The sequence below is a fragment of the Sus scrofa genome, chromosome 6, assembly GCF_054392235.1.
Source record: "Sus scrofa isolate SSC_HxYL_T2T_F1_AM1 chromosome 6, Sscrofa_HxYL_maternal_Yorkshire_Landrace_v2.0, whole genome shotgun sequence".
Classification (NCBI taxonomy): domain Eukaryota; kingdom Metazoa; phylum Chordata; class Mammalia; order Artiodactyla; family Suidae; genus Sus; species Sus scrofa.
Genome location: NC_139388.1, coordinates 29,610,891 through 29,626,684, shown reverse-complemented (window position 1 = coordinate 29,626,684; position 15,794 = coordinate 29,610,891). Strand labels below are relative to the sequence as shown.

Below are 15,794 nucleotides of genomic sequence, written 5' to 3'. Positions count from 1 at the left end.
TTAACCCACTGAGCGAGGCCAGGGATCGAAACTGCAACCTCATGGTTCCTGGTTGGATTCGTCCTGCTGTACCACAATGGGAACTCCTAATATGAGATTATAAACACAAATAATATGTCAACTTGATTATTCCTGAGAAATACGGAAACAAAGAGAGGAGAAAAAGAAATTCAGATAAAAGCTTAGTCAAGAAGTTGGGAAGAGGAGTTCCCGTTGTGGCTCAGTGGTTAACGAATCTGACTAGGAACCATGAGGTTGCAGGTTTGATCCCTGTCCTTGCTCAGTGGGTTAAGGATCTGACGTCACCGAGAGCTGTGGTGTAGGTTACAGACACGGCTTGGTTCCCATATTGCTGTGGCTCTAGTGTAGGCTGGCAGCAACAGTTCCAATTAGACCCCTAGCCTAGGAACCTCCATATGCCATGGGATCGGCCCAAGAAATGGCAAAAAAAAAAAAAAAAAAAAAAAAAAAAAAAAAAAAAAAAAAAAAAAAAAATCCAACCGTAGTGGCTTGGGTCTCTGCAAAGGCGTTGGTTTAATCCCCAGCCCAGCACAGTGGGTTAACCACAGCTGTGGCTCAGATTCAATCCCTGGCCTAGGAACTCCATATGCCATGGAGAGGCCAATAAAAAAAAAAGAAGTTTGGAGTTCACTTTGTGGCAAAGTGGAAATGAATCCAACTAGAATCCACAAGGATGCAGGTTCGATCCCTGGCCTTGCTCCATGGGTTGGGGATCCAGCATTGCCATGAGCTGTGGCATAGGTTGCGATGGCTTTGGTGTAGGCTGGCAGCTCCGATTCAACCCCTAGCCTGGGAACCTCCATATGCCACGGGTACGGCCCTAAAAAGCAGGAAAAAAAAAAAATATTCTTTTAAAGAAACGGTCTGGAGTTGCCACAGCTCGGATTCAATCCCTGGCCCGGTAATTTCCATATGCTGTGTGGCCATAAAAATACAAAAGATTGTGAATATAAAAGACACCTCAAAATCTATGCACTCAAATTTACTATTAACTTGGCTTTCATTCAAAGTCAATTTACTCTTATTTTAGAAATAATTCAAACAATGGGGAATAAGAGGAGAAATGAAGGATTAAAGGCAAAAAGAAACAATTAAGAATAGGTTAAAAGTTTAACATTCACCAAGAAGGAAATACGTTCCTAGTAATCTGAAGTAACATAGGTATCTAACAAGGAAAATGTTCTTAACATATAACATAAAAAAAGGTCACAAAAAGGAGTTCCCGTCGTGGCGCAGTGGTTAACGAATCCGACTAGGAACCATGAGGTTGCGGGTACGGTCCCTGCCCTTGCTCAGTGGGTTAACGATCCGGCGTTGCCGTGAGCTGTGGCGTAGGTTGCAGACGCGGCTCGGAGCCCGCGTGGCTGTGGCTCTGGCGTAGGCCGGTGGCTACAGCTCCGATTCAACCCCTAGCCTGGGAACCTCCATATGCCGCGGGAGCGGCCCAAGAAATAGCAACAATAACAACAACAACAACAACAACAACAACAAAAAAGACAAAAGACAAAAGACAAAAAAAAAAAAAAAAAGGTCACAAAAGAAGGTGATGAATAGGATTTCAGCTTAGTTTAACAAAACAACAACAGAACTTGACAAAAAGCAATTCTGGTGAGATCCCCTTCCTTAAGTCAGGCTGACATTACATCTTGCCTGGCCAAGTGCAATGGCCTCCTACCTAGTTACCCCACTTTCCTTTTTGCTCTCTTACCATCTATTTTTCACAGTGGCCACAGGTTTCTAAAATATAAATTCATTATCAGCAAGGAGACATCCCTTCTGAAACCTCCCACAGGAAACTCTTAGGCTAAGATCTAAACTCTTTCACCCACCCTACAGGGTCCTTCAGGGCCCTATCAGCAGATCTGCATCCAACATTTTACACTCTGCTCTAAGCGTATAGAATTGCTTTCAGTATCCAGAACATTCTAGGTTTCTCTTCTCCTGCCTCTAGGCCTTTGTACATGCCACCCCCTCTTCTAGGAATGTATAAGCAATTCAACTTCTATGAATTTATCCTATAAGTACAATTGTACATGTGCCCAAAGAGCTATACACAAAGATATCTACTAGAGCATCTTTATCTAACAGTGAAAGATTGAAAACAATTCAAATGTCCAGAACAATGTGTACAGTATGCTGCCATTTCGTTTTTGTTTTTTTTAAAAGATATATAAACACATTTACACATATGTAGAATTTTCTCTGGAAGGATATGTGAGAAATTGATAATATTTATTATCTCTATGGAAGAAAACTGAGGGATCAGAGGCGGGCGGAAGTTATTTTCACTATTATCATTTCATACTGTTTGAAATATTTCTTCTCGCTTGTATCTAATGCCTGTATCTAATGCGGTAGTCAGAATATTTATATAACATAGTTACATTTTGTTTTAAAAAATGTATCACATGTACATGACCATTCACAAAAGTGGAGGAAAAAAACCCAAAGGAAACACTATAAACTATCAGTAGTGTTTCCCTTTGGGGAAAGTAGAAGGGTCCTTAGGTTCTAACGTGTAATTCTACAATCAGAGTCTACCGAAGAATAAAACTAAACATTATTTGAATGATACAAAAAACAACAACAACAACAAAAAAACCAAATGTAAGTGAGGAAACTTTCAAGAACTGCCTCTGCAACCTCAATTCTCTCTAACACTTGGGCAGATACATGGCTGCCAGCACCCTCCTGCCTGCACTACTGCAACTGTTTCAACAAGGCTCTTGAATCCAGCTTCAGGGCCAGAATAAACTAGGCAAAAACTACTTGTATTATTTCATTGTATTTATTAGAAAGCTTCAGTACAACTTCCTACTGTATTGGATTCCTTTTTCCCTTTAAAAATTACATAAGGATGGAGTTCCCGTCGTGGCGCAGTGGTTAACGAATCCAACTAGGAACCATGAGGTTGCGGGTTTGGTCCCTGCCCTTGCTCAGTGGGTTAAGGATCTGACGTTGCCGAGAGCTGTGGTGTAGGTCGCAGACTCGGCTGGGATCCTGAGTTGCTGTGGCTCTGGCGTAGGCTGGCGGCTACAGCTCCGATTCGACCCCTAGCCTGGGAACCTCCATATGCCGAGGGAGCGGCCCAAGAAATAGCAAAAAAAGACAAAAAAAAAAAAAAACAAAACAAAAACCTTACATAAGGAGTTCCCTCCTGGCTCAGTGGTTGACAAACCTGACTAGGATCCACGAGGATGTGGGTTTGATCCCTGGCCTCGCTCAGTGGGGAAGGATCCAGCACTGCTGTGAGCTGTGGTGTAGGTCACAGGCATGGCTCAGATCCTGCACTGCTGTAGCCAGCAGCTGTAGCTCCAATTTGACCCCAACCTGAGAACTTCCATATGCCAAGAGTGTGGCCCTAAAAAAACCAAAAAAAATAAAAAAAATAAAAATTATATAATATAGTCAATAGGAGAAAATGCAGATAAGCAAGAAAATAAAATTATCACAGAAATATGATGATTTATATCCACAGTCCCTCTGCCTTTACTCTCTCTCTCTCTCTTTTTTTTTTTTTTTTTTTTTTGCTATTTCTTGGGCCCCTCCCGCGGCATATGGAGGTTCCCAGGCTAGGGGTCGAATCGGAGCTGTAGCCGCCAGCCTACGCCAGAGCCACAGCAACTCGGGATCCGAGCCGCGTCTGCAACCTACACCACAGCTCACGGCAACGCCGGATCGTTAACCCACTGAGCAAGGGCAGGGATCAAACCCGCAACCTCATGGTTCCTAGTCGGATTTGTTAACCACTGCGCCACGACAGGAACTCCTGCCTTTACTCTCAATGAGAGATCACACTGTGCATACTATGTGATGATCTGCTTTCTTCATTCAGTGTCTCAAATCTCTCTCCATTTCAACATATTTCTTTTTTTTTGTCTTTCGTCTTTTTGTTGTTGTTGCTATTTCTTGGGCCGCTCCCACGGCATATGGAGGTTCCCAGGCTAGGGGTTGAATCGGAGCTGTAGCCACCGGCCTACGCCAGAGCCACAGCAACGTGGGATCCGAGCCGCGTCTGCAACCTACGCCACAGCTCACGGCAACGCCGGATCATTAACCCACTGAGCAAGGGGTAGGGACCGAACCCGCAACCTCATGGTTCCTAGTTGGATTCGTTAACCACTGCGCCACGACGGGAACTCCTATTTCTATATATAATAAAATGGTGGCATGACATTCTATTACAGCTGTCCCTCAGTATCTGCAGGATATTGGTTCCAGGACCCACTTCCCTACCCTGGTCAGACACCCAAATCCATGGATACTCAAGTCCTTTATATAAAATGGCACAGTATAGTTGTTCCTCTTTATTGCAGTTGGCTGAATCTGCAGATACAGAGGACTGTCTGTATGCAGATGTATCCTAATTTAATTAGTCCCCTATTGTTGAATATTGTTACTCCCAAATCTTGATAATTCTGAGGCAAAAAACTGGTTGCATTATAAAACTAGAGAACCAGGAAAAGTCACCCCAAGCCTAACTACCCTTATACTACTTCTGCCTTTACTCTCTCTCTTTTTTTTTTTTTTGACTAGTGGTTTTTTTTTTTTTAATTGAAGTATAGTAAATTTACAATGTTAGTTTCAAGTGTACAACAAAGTGACTCAGTTTACACACACACCCACTCTTTTTTGGGTTCTTCTCCCTTATAGGTTATTATAAGATACTGAGCTACACAGTAGATCCTTGTTGGTTATCTATTTTATACATAGTATTCTGTATTTGTTAATCCCAAACTCCTGATTTATACCCCCACTTCCCCTTTGGTAACCATAAGTTTGCTTTCTAATTTTGACTATTTTTTTTTTTTAAGTAGCTGTTGAACATCACTCCCAACTTGGGATTTGATCCTGTTACTTATTCACTCGTCTACTGCTCAAAAGATTTTTTTTCTTTTTGGCTGCACCTGAGGCATATGGAAGTTCCCAGGCCAGGGATCAAAACTGAGCTGCAGCTGTGGCAATGCCAAATCCTTAACCCACTGTACCGGGCCAGGGATGGAACCCATGCCTCTGTAGCAACTTGAGGTGCTACAGTTGGATCTTCAACCAATTGTGGCTTAGCAGGAACTCCTTGACTAATGCTGTGATGTGTACTGATTTAATCTTTTTCCTAGGCATTCATTCTTTCAAACAAGTACTTACTAAGCTCTTGCTATATGCCAGGTTACTGTTTGCGTTTTTCTTTGCTTTTCTTCCATAACAATTTTTTGTATCATATTTTATTATTTTCTTCCAGTTTTATTTAGATATAATTGACACATAACACCGTTCAAGGTGTACAGCATAATGATGTGACCTATATCATGAAATATTTACCAAAGTTTAGTGAACATCCATCATTTCACATAGATACAAAATTAAATAGAAAACATTTTTTTCATGTGATGAGAACTCTTAGGATTTACTGTTAACTTTCATATATAATATACAGCAATGTCTTATTATATTTATCAAGTTGTACATTATACGCCCAGTACATAATTTTATAATTAGAACTTTGTACCTTTTGACTGCCTTCATCCAATTCCCTGCCTACCCGATCCCCTAATCACGTACTAGATTAAAAAACAAACGAAACAAAACAAAAACTTCTCCTAAGCATTCTGCAGGTTAACAGGTTTTTTTGGGGGGGTCTTTTTAGGGCCGCACTTGCAGCATATGGCGGTTCCCAGGCTGGGGGTCGAATTGGAGCTGTTGTTGCTGGCCTACACCAGAGCCACAGCAACGCCAAATCCAAGCCTCATCTGCAACCTACACCACAGCTCACGGCAATGCTGGATTCTTAACCCACTGAGCAAGGCCAGGGATAGAACCTGAAACCTCATGGTTGCTAGTTGGATTTGTTTCCACTGCACCATGACAGGAACTCCCCAACCATATTTTTTTTTACGTAGTGGTTGAACATCGCTACCAATGTGGGATTTGATCCAGTTTACTTATTCATTTGTCTACTTCTCAACAGATTTTCTGATTAATTTCCTGATAAATCCCACTTAAATTTATTTCACTTTTGTACTGTCAAGTGGTCATCACTATTCAACTTAATGCAAAAAATATATACAACAACCATTACTGAAGTCTAAAGATCATCACTTTACCTCAACACAGCACATTATATTTAGTCACAAACATACAGCTGACCCTCAAAGAATGTGGGATTTAGGGGTACCAATCCTCCACACAACTTAAAATCCAAGTCTGCCCTCCATATACACCACACCCTCACCAGGGGATTTAACCAGTGGATTGTGTAGTATCATAGTATTTACTCTGAAAAAAAAAATCTGCATATAAGTGGACCAAAGAGTTCAAGCCCACATTGTTCAAGGGTCAACAGTATCTATCAACTGTATCTATTTCCCCTCAATAATACTTCATTTAGCTGATATAAGCCTCTAATGAGGTAGATACATCATTTTACAATTGAGGAAAAGAAGGCACATGGAAGTTACACTTCATGAATTTGCCCAAGGCCATAGAGCTATTAAGCTGCAGCTAAGCCTTGGTGCCCTAGTAAGATTACAATCAAATTTTAAGCTTCTTTTGCATTTCCAGATAAACCTAGATCAGAGTCTCTCCTCCAGGAAGCCTTCCCAACATCTTTCACTAACTCGTGTAACATCTCTCCCCACAACCTGAACACACTTTTATCAGAGTACCAAAAACAATTATCTAAAGATCTCTTAGCTGATTCAACCCCTAACCAGGGTACTTCCATATGCTGTACGTATGGCCCTTAAAAAAAACAAAAAAAAAAAACAAAAAAAACAAACAAACAAAAAAAACAAACAAAAAAAAACAAACAAACAACCTTTTGCCCTGTATTATACTTAAAACCCTCAGGAAAAGGATCCTTTTCTTTCTTTTTGTTTTTAAGGGCCACACCTGCGGCATATGGAAGTTCCCAGGCTAGGGGTCAAACTGGAGCTGTAGCTGCCAACCACAGACACAGCAATGCCAGATCTGAGCCATGCCTGTGACCTACACCACAGCTCATGGCAACACCGGATCCCTAACCCACTGAGAGCAAGGCCAGGGATCAAATCCTCGACCTCATGGATACTAGTTGGGTTCTTTACCGATGAGCCACAACAGGAACTCCTCTTACTCATTTTGAAATCCCCAGTACCTAATGGCAGCACCTGGCACAAAGGAGAAAGGCCAGTGTTCAAAGTATGCAACAAGCACATTACAAGTTGTTCAATAAAATATTGCCAATATTTAGAGCACATCTAAATACCCAGTTTGATCCAATCACATTTCAGATAGTCGTATTTCAATGTATCTAGAACCAATTAGGTTCAAATATAAAACCTATATTCAAAGAGCATGCATTACCAATATAGAAAATGTGTTTCTTAAGCGCCATTTACCTTAAGAGTAATACTCTAGTAATAATACTTAGAAACTGTGAAACATACAAAACAGTTAAGAACAGATGCTTCTGAATAATTATCTTAGGAGTCACAAGGTCCACAGCTTAGGATTTAGCCATTTTATTGACTCGGACTACTAAACTTTAATGGGGGGGGCGGTGGTAATAAAAATCAGTATACATTGTTAGCTATGCTTGAGTTAATGTGATGTTTTCAAAATTTTGTTTTACGGAATTTAGTTTTTGACTTGATTTTTGTTTCCTCTTTCCTTTTAAATTATAATTTTTATAATTATACAATGGTCTTGATGACTTGGTTTGGTCACCAAGAACTGCCTACCAATATGAGCTCCTATTTATGTTGGGCATGTGTAGGAACATGCACACAAGCAAACAAGCTCCATTGAATACTACAGGGGAGAGGGAGTTTCCTTCATTGCTCAGCGGTTAACGAACGCGACTAGAATCCACAAGGGTGTGGGTTTGATCCCTGGCCTTGCTCAGTGGGTTAAGGATCTGGCATAGCTGTGAGATGTGGGGTAGGTCGAAGATGAGGCTTCGACCTAACACTGCTGTGGCTGTGGCGTAGGCTACCAGCTATAGCTCTGATTCGACCGCTAGCCTGGGAACTTCCATGTGCCGCACATGCGGCCCTAAAAAGCCAAAAAAAAAAAAAAAAAAAGAAAATTACAGGGGACAAAGTAAGGAGATGGGTGATAGAGTGATAGAGCTGTTATACAGTTGAAAAGTGAAAAGTACTGCTTCTCAAATGTTTTCAGTGTAGTACCCATATAAACAAGGTTTCCCACTCCCAGGCACTCATGATGTCCCATTCTGTTGAAGATCTAAGTTATCTTAGACAATCATACAGAATTCACATTCTGCTCCTTGTATATTTGTTTTAATGTAAAAAAAAAAAAAGTAAAATTACCAGTTAAATTACTTAAATCACCATCACCCTCTCAATAAGCACAAGTGAAGCTCCAAGAAGATGGGTCATATTTATCTTGTGGCTTCAAGTACCCCAGAATCATACACTTTGTACTCTAAGGGTATTCATATCCCAGTTTGAGATCCAGGATCTACACAATTCAACTACTCATAACACTTAAAAGTGACCAAAGTGTTCTTACAATTTCATTCCCTAAACTCTTAAGGCTAATTTTCCCAATGGCTTTTCAAATCAGTGTTCTTTTTTCAGCAGCTCATTAGTATGCACTGTGTCAACACTAAAAGAACCTGCAGGGCACAAATTATTTCTGCAGTGACAAAATACTAGCACATAGATCTTGTCCTCATCTATGGCAGTACCAAGCTGCCCATCTGGAAAATAGATTTGTTTAATGAATCAATTTTTGGTAAACAGATTGAAGAGTAGAACTTTCACTCCTGTTCCCTTCCTCCTCTCTATTTGCTGCAGGCATAGCTTTAAGAAAAATCTTAGTCTTCACTTACATGATTCATTCATGTGAATTTATTTAATCTCAGCATTTATAACTCTTGCCTCTACACTCCTTTCACCATTACACAAGTACAATTAAACTATTTTCACATTTTCTAGAGAATAAGAAAGATGTTCTTTCTGGTATCCTGAAGAGATAACTTTCACACTTATCTATTTTGTAGTTTGAGATCCTGAAGCCTCGTAGAGGCCTGTTTCAAGTTCCCTATACTGCTCATTACATTCCACAGCAAAAATTGTAGGCTAAAGTAAATTTTAAGTGATCCTTTCAAATGTTTTAAAAACAGGAGTTTCCGTCGTGGCGCAGTGGTTAACGAATCCGACTAGGAACCATGAGGTTGCGGGTTCGGTCCCTGCCCTTGCTCAGTGGGTTAATGATCCGGCGTTGCCGTGAGCTGTGGTGTAGGTTGCAGACGCGGCTCGGATCCCGCGTTGCTGTGGCTCTGGCGTAGGCCGGTGGCTACAGCTCGGATTGGACCTCTAGCCTGGGAACCTCCATATGCCGCGGGAGCGGCCCAAGAAATAGCAACAACAAAAAAGACAAAAGACAAAAGACAAAAAAAAAAAAAAAAAAAAAAAAAAACATTATTTACAGGGTGGGGGGATGCGCTGGGGGTGTGGGATGAAAATACTATGAAACTGGATTGTCATCATTGTACATCTATAAACGTAATAAATTCATTAATTAAAAATAAATAAAAAATAAATAATTTATAATGATCATAACACTGATGGAAACAAATATCAGCTAGATTAAATTAAATTAAGACGTGTGTGCGTGTGCGTATGTTTGGGGCCGCACTCGCAGCATATGGAGGTTCCCAGGCTAGGGGTCGAATCGGAGCTACAGCTGCCTGCCTACACCACAGCCACACCAGATCTGAGCCGAGACTGCAACCCACACCATGGCTCACGGCAATGCCGGATCCTTAACCCACTGAGCGAGGCCAGGGATCAAACCTACAACCTCACAGTTCCCAGTTGGATTCGTTTCCACTGAGCCACAACAGGAACTCCAGTTAAGACAATTTTTATCTAAGATACCAGCTTTCCCAAAAATAGGATTTCACCTGTTCCTCATCAAAATTACAAACTGCCCTTCAAACTGAGCTTTTGAAGTCATTTGCCAAGAGTCAAAATACATCTCAAGGTTTTAAAAGAAAAGCAGCCACCATATCCTGGAGTCTTTCTATGTACATACTCAGAGTAGTACTTAATTGCTTTACATACATTCTCATCAACTCTAAGATTATCCTCCTGAATTAGAATTATTCTCTCACAAATAAGCACTATAGAAATAGAAAGGTTAGGTAACTTGCCTAGCATCACCCAGCTAGTAATGGCAGTGCATGCAGTTTCTTTCTTTGGTTTTGGCTGAGCCTGTAGCAGGCAGAAGTTCTGGAGCTAGGTATCAAACCCACACCACAGCAGTGAAAATGCTGGATCTTTAACCCACTGAGCCACCTGGGAACTCCCATGCAGTGTTTCAAATGGAGTACTTCCTGAATATAAAGCTTGAATGCCTTCAATAACTATCTTGCATCTCCCACACACAAGTATGATCCAGCAAATCTTCCAACCCCAGGAAGGTTTAATTACTCCTATTTTTAAGACCAAGAAATAGAGAGAGTTCCCACTGTGGCACAGTGGGTTAAGAATCTGATTACAGAAGCTCAGGTTGCTGCAGAGGGTTCAAATCCTTAACAACAGGTTAAAGGATTCGCCCACAGCCACAGCCTGGATTCAATCCCTGGCCCAGAAACTTCCACAAGCCATGGGTGCTACCATTAAAAAAAAGGGGGGGGGGGGCAAGAAATAAAAGTAGTATTTACCTCTCCGTGGTTGCAAAGTCAGTTTGAGGAGGGCAAACAGAACTCAGTTCTCAATCCCCTGGTCAGCAATCTGTCCACTACTGCATCTTGTTCTTTGGCCCCAGGTCTGCTACCATTCTAAAAGAGAAGCCCAAATCATTTTATGAACACTAACTACACACAAATATAAATATGAAAAGCAAAATGAGAGCAGGATGAAGACTGATAAAATTAGGAAAGAAACAATATACCTGCTCAAGCCTCATGTTAATAATTAAGCCACCCTGTAAATGTCTACTAAGTCAATGATAAAATATTCACATATTTTTAGACATTAGCTAAATATATAAAGAACTCAAGATTTGTGATTATTGGGAGTTCCCATTGTGGCTCAGTGGTTAACGAACCCCACTAGTATCCATGAGGACTCGGGTTTGATCCCTGGCCTCGCTCAGTGGGTTAAGGGTCCAGCATTGCTGTCAACTGTGTCGTAGGTCACAGACGTGGCTCGAATCCCACGTTGCTGTGGCTGTAGCACAGGCTGGCAGCTGCAGCTCTGATTTGATCCCTAGCCTGGGAACCTCCATATGCCGCCAGTGCAGTCCTAAAAAAAAGAAAAAAAAAACAAAAAACAAAAAACCAACAACAACAAAAAAAATCAAGCCATGCTGTAAATGTCTATTAAGACAATGATAAAATATTCCCATATTTTTAGACATTTGCTAAATACACAAACAACTCAAGACTTGTGATTATTGGGAGTTCCCATTATGGCTCAGTGGAAACGAATCTGACTAGTAAACATCGGGACGCAGGTTCCAATCCTTGCCTTACCCAGTGGCTTAAGGATCCAGTGTTGCTGTGAGCTGTAGTGTAGGGTGCAGATAAGGCTCGGATCTGGCATTGCTGTGGCTGTGGTAGGTTGACAGCTGCAGCTCGGATTTGAACCCTAGCCTGGGAACCTCCATATGCCGCCCATGCGGCCCTCAAACGACCAAAAAAAAAAAAAAAAAAAAAAAAAAGATTTGTGATTATTAAAGTAGTATCCCATTAAGATCCTGCAACCAAATAATGGCACATGTATACATATTTAAACTACCAAAAAATTAATTCTTATAGATGCAATAATGGTCCTTTAACAGTTTACTTCCTATCTTCAGCAAACAGTGATTCACTGATTAAGTTACTCTAAACCACAAGTGTCCAAAGATAACTATGGGAGAGCCTTCACTGACTTAAGAAAATCAGTGAAGCACAGCAATGAGATATCTTTTTTAGAGAAATACTGCAAGTATCTTAAGGTCAATTTTCTCTCTAAAATACAAATAAATGAATCATCAAGCTTCAGGCAATGGTACAGTGGAACTTACCTCCATGGCAGGGGATAGCGGAAAGAAACTCCCAGATGAAATGAAAGAGCAAGAGTTTCTAAATAATTTGGCATATGAGATACAGCTAAGAGAGAAGCCATGTCATAATTAACTAAAGTCCACAAAACTAGGCTGATATAATACTTTATCAGATAAAGCTCAAAAAATGTCTTTTTTGGAGTTCCCATGGTGGCCCAGTGGTTAATGAACCCGACTAGCATCCATGAGGACTCGGGTCTGATCCCTGAACTCGCTCAGTGGGTTAAGGATCCAGTGTTGCTGTGAGCTGAGGTGTAGGTTGCAGACACAGCTCAGATCCCGCACTGCTGTGACTGTGGCATAGGCCAGCAGTCACAGCTTTGATTCTACCCCTAGCCTGGAAACTTCCATATGCCACAGGTGCGGCCCTAAAAAGCAAAAAAGAAAAAAACAAATATCTTCTCTGTTGAAAAGGCAATTTATAATAGCATAGAGAATTAGTGAATTTAGTCCAAGCAACACTTTTGTATTGGAGATGATATATTGTCACTAACATGGCTCAAAAGGAATGTCCCTGAAAACTGAAGGGTGACTAAAAATAAGATCAAAAGTGGAAAAATGCACAAAGGTACTGCCAGGTAAGATCTGAAGATAGCAACTAGAGAAAATCTGGGGATGTTAAAAAACAAAAAGAAAACATATATATATACACACACACACACATATGGTATGCCGAATCCACACATTCAATTGTGAACCATGGTCTTCAAAGTTATATATTATTTGCCATTATTCCTTGTAAACCTTTATGTTCCTAATCAAACTATTAAATTATGACAAATTTTACCTATTTGAAGAGGTACCTAATTTTTGGCAAAAAAGCCCGAAGTCACCTGAAACAAGATAGGTAAATAAGGTAAGACAGATGGTCAACTAGGTTTCTGGTTTAAAAGAAACTAAACAGTGCTTACAAAGTAAATAATGTGAAGTAAATTTTATGCCGGCAACATCCCTGCAGCAATATACCAGCCTCTAGAAGTGCATTCTGCCAGCAGGCACCAACCACTCTGCAAGGCTCTGCTACAGGTCCTCCTCAGGGCCCTAGACGCCATTGCTTCTGCCACGCCCAAGGAACTCCCCTAGCCCCCAGAAGTCCTTGGTGGGTGCCTTCATTTTCATGTGGTGTTTAAAGCAAAATTCTAAATTCTAATGCATATTAAAACTCTAATTAAAATCCTAATGCATATTAAGGATAACTTTTACAGCTCCTAAACTTTAAGTTGGTTGAATGGATCTCTAAAGATAACTTTTACAACTACTCTTTTTTTTTTTTTTTGCTTTGCTTTTTATTTTTTCGGGCCACACCCGTGGCATATAGAGGTTCCCAAGCTAGGGGTCTAATGGGAGTTGTAGCTGTTGGCCTACGCCACAGCCACAGCCACTTGGGATCCAAGCAACAGCTCACAGCAACACCGGATCCTTAACCCACTGACCAAGGCCAAGGATTGAACCTGCAACCTCATGGTTACTAGTCGGATTCGTTAACCACTGAGTCATGACGGGAACTCTCCCTCCATTTATTTTCTGTAAATTTAGTTTTCCAATAAAAACTAAGTACAGACCTTGGCATTTAGGAAATCTCAAAGGATAGCAACTCTGTGGACAAGATCTACAGCATTAAAAAAACAGAAATGATCTGTAAAACCAAAAAGCTGGTGACTGTATATATGGTACAAATCAATTAAGAAATAAAATATCATCTATGGAGCACAATGCTAACTTGGGAAAATAAGATTTCCTCCTAACTCAACTGCAGACTTTAATCTGTGCGGAGCTTATTTTAATAAGTAAAACATGCCACTTGCCACCCACAATTTCAAAAAGAAAGTAAAACTGAAAAGTACAAGAATGCCAAAAATTATACAAATGGCCTAATATATTAGTCAATTAAACATGATTCTATTCCTAAGCATGACAGTCCAATTGCATTTAGTTACTTAGCACAATTTTATTGTGGAGAAGGAACATAATGTTGAAAAGACTCCCCAGTTGAGGCATCTGGTGCAAAATTCTACAGATTGAGATTACACAGAGTAGACCAATCAATTTTGCTTATTAGCACCAGGCTGTTTTAATTTCCTCATAAACTTAATATAGCTTTCCTGCCCCCTCAAAAGTTAATCAATACTTTCCCCTTTCTAAAGCTACCCAAGTTGATACATCAACTGCTGCACCAGTGTATTAAGGTACCAGAATATCTGAGGAAAAAGAAAAGACTGATAATTCAACAAGCAGCTTTTTAACGACGCAAGAAGACTTAAGGACAGAGTGAATTTAACACACATGCCCTGTTTAGCCTCTTTTGCCCCCTAAAGGGGTTTAAAATTTTAACTTTCCCAGCCGATCTAAACTCAAAGAAAGCATGAAGCCTATACACATGTGAATGTTTACTTATTGCTGAACTCAGGGCTACAGGAAGGAAGTCAGCTACTAAAGAGTAGTTACATTAAGCGTAGATATTTATAAACCAACTGCAACTACTGACCCAGGATTCAATTACAACATCAACCCTCATATTTCAGCATATGGGCAAATTACCAGTGGAGTCAAGAATAAATTCATTCTGCCCTACTGGCGCTTTAGATCAGGTTGCACAATCCCGGGGCAGAACTGCCTTCGCCTAGCCCTAAAGCATCAGGTACTAAGAACTGTACGAAGTCAGCGTCAGGATGTTTTAAATTTTAAAGCAAGAGGAAAACCCAAGAGTAGCCTGAACCAATTTAGCCAGCCCATAAACCCGAATTGACGAATTAGTCACGTCACTTGAGAATGAAATTAAGTTTTGATCCCTTTGAGATCTTAGCGCAGTCAGGCTGCTATCACTGCAAGAGGAATCTGACCCTGCCTCGAGAAAAACTACTTGTTGTCGAACTCGTGCCCTTTCAGCCCACCATGGGGGGGCCGCGCCAGTCGGGTAGGGCGAAGAGCTAGTTTGGGGGCGCAGCCGGGCCAGGCGGGGGCGGCGAGCGCGCGTCCCCCCGCCCGCTCCGGCGGCGTCGAGGCGCGAGCAGCTCAGCCAGCCTTGCAGAGGGAGCTCTCGGCAGCTCTGGGGTCCCTCTGCTCGCAGCCGCAGCAGCGCCGCCTGCGCCACTCGGTGGAGACGGAGACCAGCGGCGGCGACGTGCGGACTGGGAGCGACCGCCGAGCAGCCAGGCGGCGGGGGACACTCGCAAGGCGCGGGTAAGTGCCAGGGACCAGGTGGGCTGGAGAATACGCAGCCCAAGAGGCGCTGGCAAGGGCCCGACAACCATACTAAACGGAGACCCGGCTACACGCGCGGTTACTGGGGGCCTGGGCTCTAGAGCGAAGCGGTGCGGAAGCCGGGGAGCGGAGATCGCCTCTCGGCTGGGGCCACCCGACGCGGGAGGGGCGGAGGGCAGAGGGCGGGCCACGGCCGGGGAGATCCACCGGGCCAAGAGCCGGCCTCGAGGGCAGAGACAAAGGAAGGAAAATGGAGTCGCCAGCGCGCGGGCCTCTGTAGCCGCCGCCGCCAGAGGCCTAGCGCGTCGTCAAGAGGGAGGCCTAGCGGGCGGGAGGAGTGCGGGGGGTGGGGGGGAGCCGGCCGGGCCGCGGCGGCGACGGGCAATGGCGGCGGCCGCGCCGCAGCAGGGACGGTAGAGGGAGACAAACACCCCCCGGCGGCGGCGCTGGCGCCGGGCTGCAGCCAGCGCCGACCGGAGCGGCCCCATCGTGACACCTAGAGGCGGCCCGCG

The 15,794-nt window shown here is 42.5% G+C and overlaps 2 protein-coding genes across 10 annotated transcripts in view; one reads left to right on the top strand and one right to left on the bottom strand.

The window, feature by feature from the left end:
• The window catches only part of TK2 (thymidine kinase 2), a 1,024,677-nt gene that overhangs the window by 39,536 nt on the left and 969,347 nt on the right, over positions 1 to 15,794 (top strand). The gene's annotated exons all lie outside the window — the stretch shown is intronic.
• The window catches only part of CTCF (CCCTC-binding factor), a 65,415-nt gene that overhangs the window by 49,397 nt on the left and 224 nt on the right, over positions 1 to 15,794 (bottom strand). For all 9 annotated transcript variants that reach the window (XR_014804919.1, XM_084958401.1, XM_084958403.1 and 6 more), the window contains exon 2: positions 10,694 to 10,810. The gene's annotated coding sequence lies outside the window, so the exon portion shown is untranslated. The remainder of the gene's footprint in view (positions 1 to 10,693; positions 10,811 to 15,794) is intronic.